Source organism: Gopherus flavomarginatus, chromosome 9, assembly GCF_025201925.1.
Source record: "Gopherus flavomarginatus isolate rGopFla2 chromosome 9, rGopFla2.mat.asm, whole genome shotgun sequence".
In the NCBI taxonomy this organism is placed as follows: Eukaryota; Metazoa; Chordata; order Testudines; family Testudinidae; genus Gopherus; species Gopherus flavomarginatus.
In genome coordinates this window covers 32055787-32065877 of record NC_066625.1, presented here as the reverse complement: position 1 = coordinate 32065877, position 10091 = coordinate 32055787, and positions in this window count along the sequence as shown.

Below are 10091 nucleotides of genomic sequence, written 5' to 3'. Positions count from 1 at the left end.
GATTGCTATTTCAGTTGCATAATGTCACAGGAGAGCAGGCCCACTTGGGAAGTGAACACTCTGGTGTTCCTCTAAGCTGGGAAACCAAAACCAAAAGCTGAAGTGAAAAGACAAATATGGCAATTGGTATTGTGCCCAAACCAAACCCTGTCTGTCCAAGACTGGCTCTATTCTAGGCTCAGCAGAACACAGACAGAAGAGAGAGATGTGGCTCCCAAGGTGCCAGCCAGTGCTTAATTTGTACAGGGACTTGCCCCAGCACCTCTGGGCTTGGCAGTTCATACCTCTGGCTCCTGTGGGCTTGCCGTGTTATGAAAATTAAATTGCTTGAGTTCCGGCACCTAACTGCTTGAGCCCTGGCACCACTTTCATTACCAAATTAAGCACTGGTGACAACTCAACTTGTGTTCTGTGTACGTGCTCGCCCCCCAGCAACGAGAGCCCAACCTTTTTGTAAACAGGAAGCTGGCAAGCAGCTGCTGAATAAGTCATTCTGGGGAGTTTGTCCCAAACTGGCTTTCAGCTTATGAATGTGTAGGAAGGAAAAAGCTGTGAATACTCTTTTGTGACCAAGTCTGGCACCAACATAGACTCTGTGAGCAGAACAAGAATGTGGCCATTTAGAGCGAAGTCAGCTGCCCTTTAAGAAATCGAATGATCCTTTCCCTTTCCTGCAAAGCTTTATTCAGAGAAGAATGGGAACTAGAGAGTGAACAGCCTCTTTCTTTTACAGGCACCAGGATTTGTGTTCCAAACAGTGCCTGTCAGAGCCCAGGAAACAACACATTAGAGGGAAACTGCCCAGCTAGATGCAAGAGCCCATCCAGCATATCCCTCTTGGTGCAACCATTCTCCTTCAGGAGCAAATGAGCTAATGGATAGCTGTGGTCCAAAGCTGGCCTCGGCTTCTGTCTATTTTGTGATGACACTATTGGGTGCATGCACTGCAGTGTTTTGACTAGAGCTGGATGGAGAAACATCAGCAGAACTATCTTCCACTGCAATATGTGATTATATCAAATCAAAATACTGCCCAAGAGCAGGTTGATTTCACTAGAATGCCACCGTGGGAAAACCCGAAAATAAAGTTCTGACAATGTCGAAATGTCCCTTCCTGACAACGTTGAAATGTGACATCCCGACAATGTTAAAATGTCCTGTTACAACATTGTTGGAATGAAACATTTTGAATTTTAATTTTGAAACCTTTTATTGATTTAAAAAAAATTATATTATATATTATAATGTAATACAGAAAATTAAAACATGAAATAAAAAAAGAAATGTGCCCATTCAGAGAATCATAGAAATGTAGGGCTAAAAGGGAGCCCTGGGCATAGTGGTCTGTGGAGGGAGGTTCGTGGGCAGGGAATGCTGTGGTTCTCAACCTGCACCCCAGGTAACACATTGTGGGTCACACAGATTGAGAGCCACTGCTCTAGGAGCTGGGTTTCCACCTTCCCTTACATCCCCATTGGCTGGGTGGGCCTCTGCCTCTATATACTTTGTAGCTGGGGTTTGTGTGTCTATTTTGTCCCCCTTGAAGAGGGCAGGAATTATTTCCAGGGAAGAAGATTGCTATTTCAGCTGCATAATGTCACAGGAGAGCAGGCCCATGTACCAATGAGGAAGTGAGGCACTAAATGTCATCTAGTCCATTCCCCTGCACTGAGGAAGGACCAAGTAAACCATCCCAGGTTTACCCAACCTGTTCTTAAAAACCTCCAGTTATGAGGTTTCCAGATTCCACAACTGCCATATGTAACCTATTCCAGGGCTTAACTATCATTATAGTTAGAAAGTTTTTCCTAATACTGAACCAAAATCTCCCTTGCTGCAAACTAAGCCAAATACTTCTTCTCCTACCTTTGATACTTGCAGTGAACATTTAATCCGTCTTCTTATAACAAGCTTTGACATATTTGAAGATTATTATCATGCTCCCCCCAGCCTTCCCATCTTTATACTGACACATGTCCATTTCTTTCACCCTTTCCTCGTAGGTCAGGTTTTCTAAACTTCTTATCATTTTTATTGCTCATCTCTGGCTTCTCTCCAATTTGTCCACATCTTTCTTAAAGTGTGGTGCCTGAAATGACACAGTACTCCAGCTGATTAGTATCACACCCAAGATAGGCCACTTGATATGTCCTCCCAGTTTGACAGCAAACAATTGATAACTACTCCTTGAGTATGGTTTTTCAACCAATTGTGTACCCATCATATTGTAATATCATAAAGACAAGACTTCTCTAGCTTGCTTATGAGAATGTCATGTGGGCTTGTGTCAAAAGCCTTACTAAAGTCAAGTAGCGTGACCAGACAGCAAGTGTGAAAAATTGGGACCGGGGTGAGGGATATAGGAGCCTATAAAAGAAAAAGACCCCAAAATCGGGACTGTTACTATAAAATTTGGACATCTGGTCACCCTAAAGTCAAGACCCTATCCTCATTACTGATCACCCCAACAGTCTTTGTGTCATCTGCAAATTTTACAGGCAGTGATTTTATATTTTCAGCCAGATCATTGATAAAGATATTGAAGAGCATTGGGCTGAGAATCAACCCTGCAAGATCCACTAGGAATATTCTCTATTAATATGTTGAGATCTATCAGACAAACAGCTTTTAATGCATTTAATACAGGCCGTAGAGTGATAGTTCTTTAATCAGACTGTAGTGCATTTGTATGTTGAACAACTTGCAGAAATCGGAGTACATTATATTAATCAGACGTGTAGTCTTGTTTAAGAATATCAGGTTTGTGTGATGAGACCTATTATCTGTGAAACCATATTAATTGGCATTAACTGTATCTCTAACCTCTACCCTGGAGACTGGTGATAAATCCTGTGCTCAGACATAAGGTGTGACTGCAAACCCACTGTTACTCAGGATCAGTGTGGGGGTGTCAGGAATTCAATATAGGCCCTGGCCATGGGAATGAGGTGCTTACTAGCAAGAGCAATGGCCCACCCACCCTCCCACAACTTCCCTTGTCAGGGAGTGCATGCTGCCTACATCAGCAGCAGCTGAGCAAAGCAGGTCTTCCTGAGGCCATGAGACACGGGATTGGGATCACTGGGGCAGAGTGGGGCCACTCCTTTGTATCCCTGCTGTTCCTCTCTCTCAGAGCTCCCAGGAGCAGGGTCTGTGGGCGAAACAAGTAGTTCTGGGATTCGGTTCACAGACCTCCCTTGTTTCACTTTGTTGAGACAAACATTAGGTTCTTCCAGCTTTCTGACTTCTCCCTGTCGTTTCCATGGGGACTGTTGCTGTCAGAAGTTTGTTCTAAGAATCTGAGGCTGGAGTGAATCTGTGAGCAGGAGAGTGGCTATCTCAAGTGCTGGGCTGCAGCTGCCAGTGCAGCCTTCCCTCCAGTACACACAGAGCCAAGAGGTTGCTCTTCCTTAGACAGCCAGTCTCCGGGAAAGGGCAAAGAGCAGGGGCAGAGAAACTGAGTAGCCAGGTCACTGGGAAAGCCAAAGCCTGTGGAATATGGGGGTGCAACTGGCAGCCCAGCCAGAATAGCCACCCAGAGAGTCATGGAGAGGTCAGAGTGCAGCGCTGTGTGGAAAGACGTGATTGACAGGGCAGGCAGGCCAACGAAGGAGTCAGGAGACCAGTCCAGCCCTGTCCCTGTGAGCTGGAGCTATCTGGGCCAGAGTGGGGCTGAGCTAAGGGGAGAGCAGGGGTGAGGGCTGTGCTGCCGGCCAGAGCTAGAGGGGCCAGAGGAACAGCCCAGGGAGCTGCGCTGGAAGCAGAGCAGCAGCCGTGCTGAGGCACAGTGGTGGAGCTGGAGCTGGAGCTGGAGCAATCCGGAGCTGGGTGTGGTGAGCAGCGGGGAGAGCAAGGGGGACCCTGGGCAGTGGGCCCAGCGTAGGGAGATGCCCCCAGCCAAGATGCCCCTTGCAGGGTGCACTGGGAGGGGGATCGTAACCGGACAGAGGCTGTGGGGAGTGATGCTGGGGGAAAGGGCCCTGTCACCTAGAGCCTGAAGGCGTGTGGCCACCGCAAGAGCAAATGTCCAACCCACAGCATCCCTGCAGCACAGCCAGGGCCTGGGCAGGAGGCCTGGGACCTGTGAGGGACAGACTGTGAACTGCCCTTACATTCCAGTGACAGCTGGTTGTGGTGTTCCTGTGCCACAGAGCAGGGTTACGTGTTTTCATTTCCCATTATTTTCCTTATTTTTTGAATTGACTGCTGTTTAATAAATTATATTTTGCTTGAACTGTATTCAATGGTCAGTGAGTTAGGGAAGTATCCAGAGCAGAGAGAGCACCCAAGAATGGGAATATCTTAGCCCCCATCCTAAATGACCACAACAATATTGGGAGTCAACCTGGGCCCAGCCTTGTTGGGGTTACAAGGACTTTGCCACACAGGATAGTGGAAGGGGAGCCCTCAAGGTCAGGCAGGCCTCTGGGTAAAGGGAGAGGGAGAGAAGACTCAGATCCTTTCACTAGCCCATTTCACTGGGGTAGTGCATAAGCCAGGAAATTTCCCCACAATAGCGGGACCATTCCTCTGCTTTCACTGGAACAAAGCACAATACAAAAGGCTTTATCATAATCACCATTGACAGGTTTCTTCCAATGGACATTTATGTCCATACTGTGTCTTCATTTTTTTTCTCTTTAGGTCCAGAACTGTCTAAAGTTCCTGGTGTTTCCAGTATTTCTAGGCAGATGGGCTGCTGTATCTGGACCCCTGCAGCTTTCTCTGGCTGGGCAGCTCCATCCCTATACAGAGCTGTAGGAACTGAGGCTGGAGGTGACAAGTTGAGGTATTCAACCCAATGTCCTGACCAAATTCCAATATGAAAAATAACATTCAGCACCCCACCCCCAAAATCTGCCTGCTCCTCCCACCAGCTATTTCTGTTGCATAACAAGATTCCCATTCACATCCTGTTCTGAATAACTGCAGCATTGCTGCTGAACAGCTGCCATGTCCTTCCCAAGAGCTCATTGCGTTTCAGAGGCATGCAAAGTGCTTCCTGGGACAAACCCCACTCTCCCTTTTCCAGGAGAAACTTCCATTGCGGCCAGTGTGCATTTTGGCTGAGTGAGGGATGCAGAAATAGAGCCCGAGTTTGGAAATAACCTTGGGATCTTCTGGAATGGAAGGCAGTGGGTGTAGATGAAGCTGAGGAAAGGAAAAGACTGGACCAAGACACACAGGTGTGTGGAGATGAGACAGTGCTCTGCTCTAATGAGTATAAAGGAGATTCTGTTTTGGGGCTGCTGGACACAGACAGACCCTGTGGTTCCCTCTGGCTCTCCAGTTCCCAGCCATGTCAATGCACAGGGGCTACCTAAGTCCTGGCCTGGCCTGATCAGTTATGGTAGGGATGGCTGGCTGCAGTGGACATGTCCGAGAGCCACAGGGTACCTGGTGCAGGATCTGGCTGCTGAGTTAGCTGTAGTGTGGGAGTGTCTGTGAGAAGCTTTTCCTAAGGGACAGGAAAGAGGAGGAGGAGGAGGGGAAGGCGCTCTAGTCTGGCCCTTACCGCTGCTGAAGGTTATGCTGTCAAGGGGATCATGTTCTTGGTCTCCAGGCTGGAGCAGTTCCAGCTCTGGGCCCGGAACTGGTGCTCGCACTCAAGTGCGGCAATCTGGATGCCCTGGAATGTTAGAGGGCATGCACACCTCCAGCTGCCCAATCACAATACCACACAAATTTGGCTCCACTGCCTCTCCATCGGGTGGCCAGTCTAAATTTGAATGGTCAGGTCAAGTTGCCAATGTGCAAAACGAAGTGCCAGAGAACTCCCTCCTGCTTGAGATTCGGGATAAAAAGTGTCCCGTACTGATTTAGTACAGGACAGGCAAATGTTTTATTTCAATAAGGGATGTTGTGATGTGTTATACAAACCCCACTCTGGGATGGAAGGGGTTAAAAGACTATATGGGGACCCAGCTAGCCCTGGCTCTCCAACCCTGCAGAGCATGCTCCTGCTGGAGACATGTTGAAAAGGGAGCAACCCAGCTCAGAAGGGGGAGGAGTGCAGATCTACCCTCCTTCAAAAGGAGTTAGCGATGCCTGCCTGAGACCAAGGACTGTATGCTGCTCCCCGTTGGGGCTGATGGTTTGGTTTCCCTTTTATGTTTTCTTTCTCCTTATCTGGGACTGGAAGCAAAAAGAACAGTGGTAGGAAGCGACCCAGGCAGGATAATGCAGAGAGTCCACAACTTTCCACAGGGGTCAACACTGCCGTCCCTCCTAGGGCCCTGGGTCAAAGCCTGGTAGAGTGGGTGGGCCTGGATTCCCCTACCACTAAGCCCTGACTGAAAGGATGCTAGCCAGTAGGCCACCCAGACTACTGAGGACCCTACAACAGATATCCCTTATAACAGGTCTGTTGGCAGCTCTAGCCCTGTCACTACAGGGAGACCAGGGTGGTGCTGCCATAACTGCCCTCCAACCTCAGGAGCGATGTGAGCTAACCTCTCCCTTCCCTGCTGCAGCTGCTCAGCAGTGCCCACACTGACCACATGCTGCACTGCAGGGCAAAAGGGAGAATATCTCTGCCTGCTCCATGGCCTGCTTCTATGTCCAGCTTTGGGAGACCCAGGGAGAGCAGGATAGGGGCTCAACAGGCTCTGGCAGAGATCCTGGCAAAGGACAATTCCCCTCCTCTACATAACTAACAAGGGAAGCTCAGGGAAGGTAAAGGAGGAGAAGCTGAGAATCACCAGCCAGTTACAGCTCCCTGATTCTAGCCTAGAGGAGCAGGTGGCTAGGGTCTCCAAAGGACCCTACATTAGCAGGGTATACTTAGAGTACAGCATGCTCCAGACACACCCTTTCCCCACCTTCTGCACCAGGGCTGTGGGCAGCAAGGTGTAGGAACTCTCTATGGCAGGGTGCGAAAACTTTTTGGGCTGAGGGCCACATCCGGGTGAGGAAATTGTATGCAGGGCTGGGGCAGGGGGGTTGGGTGAGGGAGTGTGGGGTGTGGGAGGGAGTGTGGGGTGCATGAGGGGGCTCAGGGCAGGGGTGCAGGAGGGGTGCGGACTGCAGGAGGGGGCTCAGGGCAGGGGGTTGGGGTGCAGGGTGCAGCAGGGAGCTCAGGGCAGGGGGTTGGGGTGCAGGATGTATGAGGAGGCTCAGGGCTGGGAGTTGGGGTGTAGGAGGGGTGAGAGATGCGGGCAGGGAGTTGGGCAGGGTGCAGGAAGGGTTCAGGCTCCAGCCCGACGCCGCTTACCTAAAGCGGCTCCGGGGTGGCAGCGGCACGCACCGGGGCCAGGGCAGGCTCCCTGCATGCCTGCCCTGTCCCCGGCCCCACGCTGCTTCAGGAAGCGCTGCAGCCCCTGGGCCAATGGGAGCTGTGGGAGGCGGTGCCTGGATGCATGGGCAACGCATGGAGCCTGCTGCCCCTCTGCCCAGGGGCCGCAGGGAAGTGGTGCTGGACAATTCTGCAGAGCGGCGCAAAGCCCACGCCGCCACGGGGGGCAATCCTGCAGGCCGGATGTGGCCCATGGGCTGTAGTTTCCCCACCACTGATCTATGATGACTCTAGGCCAGGGGTGGGCAAACTTTTCGGCCCGAGGGCCACATCGGGGTTGCAAAACGGTATGGAGGGCCAGGTAGGGAAGGCTCTGCCTCCCCAGACAGCTTGGCCCCCTTCCCTATCTGCCCCTTCCCACTTCCCACCCCCTGACTGCCCCCCTCAGAACCTCTGACCCATCCAACACCCCCTGCTCCTTGTCCCCTGACCTCCCCCTCCTGGGACCCCACCCCCTATCCAACCCCTCCCCCCTGCTCGCTGTCCCCTGACTGCCCCGACCCCTATCCAAACCCCTGCCCCCTGACAGGCCCACCCCCGAGACTCTGCCTATACAACCCCCCCCCCTTTCCCGTCCCCTGACCGTCCCCGCCGGAACCTCCACCCCATCCAACCGCCCCCTGCTGTCTGTCCCCTGATCGCCCCTCAGGACCCCCTACCCCTTATCCAACCCTACTGCTCCCCGCCCCCTTACCATGCTGCTTAGACCAACAGGACTGGCTTATTGGAAAGCCTAGGAGATGGGCAGGTGCAAGCCGCGCAGCCTGGCACGAGCAACGGGTCAGAGTGCTCCCTGCACAGCAGCGTGACTGCAGGGGAAGGGAGACAGCAGGGGAGGCACTGGGAATTAGCCGCCCCATTCGGGAGCTAAGGGGCCAGGCAGGACGGTTCCATGGGCCGGATGTGGCCTGCAGGCTGTAGTTTGGCCACCTCTGCTCTAGGCCCACAGAGCCTTGGCAGCAAGGGTGGGGACTTGGGCATGGTTTCTGCTCCCTTTGCGCTACCTGTTCAGCATAAAGGAAGGGTAACAGGGCAGACTGTCTGGCCCCTTGACCTTTCTCAAATAACATGTTTGGCCCCAGGCTGAGAGGGTTGAACAGCACAGCTCTAACATGTCTTGCCGCCCAGCACTGGCTGTGTGATTCACTCTGGAGATGGGGAACACCCCTGAGTGGATCCGTTCAGGAAGGTGAGAGAGGAGCAATAGCATCCCAGAGAGGAAACCTGGGGTTCTCATTGGTGATTTCACTGTGAGTCATTGATACAAACAAGGAAGCAAAGCACTTGACACAGAGAAAGGAGGAAACTTGCCAGATGGTTGCAAAAGAGGCAATGTTAACTCCTTCTCTGCTAGTTCTCCCCAACATCTGTTTTGTTATCTTCACCCATTAGTCCTTTCTCTACCTGTCCTCTCCTGCGTTCACTATACTGTCCTTCCCCATTAACCCTTTCTCCACTACCCCATATCTACCATTCTGCTCTCCCATTAACATTTTCTCTGCTTGTCTTCCTGCACCGCCACTGCGCTCTGCTGCATATTAATTTTTTCTGTGCTCATTTGGATGCTAGCCTACTTTATTACCTTGCCCATTCACACTTTTCTTAGCGGTCCCAGTCCTCGAAGATTTCACTACAAATCCCAGACCCTCATGTTGGTAAAAAGGGGTAATTTTAATTGTTGGGTGCCAAGTGATTTTATTTTAAAATTACTAAAAAATATTAGGACAGCTCTACTAATTGTCTCTTACAATTCAGGGGTGTGGATCCCGTTACTTAGTCACCAGGGTTCTTTTACATACTTTCTGGTCACCATCAGGGCCGGCTCCAGGCACCAGCGCAGCAAGTAGGTGCTTGGGGCAGCCAACGGAGAGGGGCAGCATGTCTGGCTCTTCGGCGGCAATTCGGTGGTGGATCCCTCAGTCCCTCTCGAAGGGAAGGACCTGCCACCGAATTGCAGCCAAAGAATGAAGTGGCAGCAGTAGAAGTGCCGATCGTGCCATTTTTTTTTTCCCCGCTGCTTGGGGCGGCAAAAACGCTGGAGCCAGCCCTGGTCACCATGATCAAGACCAAGCAAAATAATCACAATTAATAATCATCGCTATTTTATTATTAAAGAAAGAAAAAGAAAACCATAAACATAAACAAAACAATCCAAATGGTTACTGGATACTTCTGTTACCAATCTCCTGTATATGTCTCTCTGAGGAGAGCTTCTAACAGAGAATGGACCACCTCTGGAGCATTCTTCATTTGGTCAATTAAGATCAAAGTATACCTTTTTCCAAAACTATTGTGAATTCATTCTTTATTATCTTATTTTATACTTAAAAACTGTTTATGATTGGTCAAAAAAATGTTGCTTAAGGGCAAATGGATCCTATTGGTTTAACTGGGCAAAGTAAGCAACTTTAACTAAATCCTATGAAATCAAAGAAAATATTTAAATTAGTTACTTAGAAGAAATAAGTTAAAGAGCTGTTATAGGACAGGCCAATCACAAATATTAAGAATCTTAAATCCAGTTAAATCCCAATATTTCTCTGCTTACCAACGTTTAGCCTGTCTTCTCTCCAGGAATAAATGGTATAACCATCTAGTGATTAACAGGAGAAATTGCTAATATTTTAAGTTACAACTTCATTTCAGTATCCCAATAAAATAATCAGAAGAGTTAAATCTAATCCCTTGGTAATGTCTTAGTTAAATTTCTCTCACCTATCCATGTTGAAGTTTTGGGGAGATTTTCCTTAGGCTGGTTTCTTCTTCAGTCTTCCTGTTTTCATTAGCAGTTAGTGGC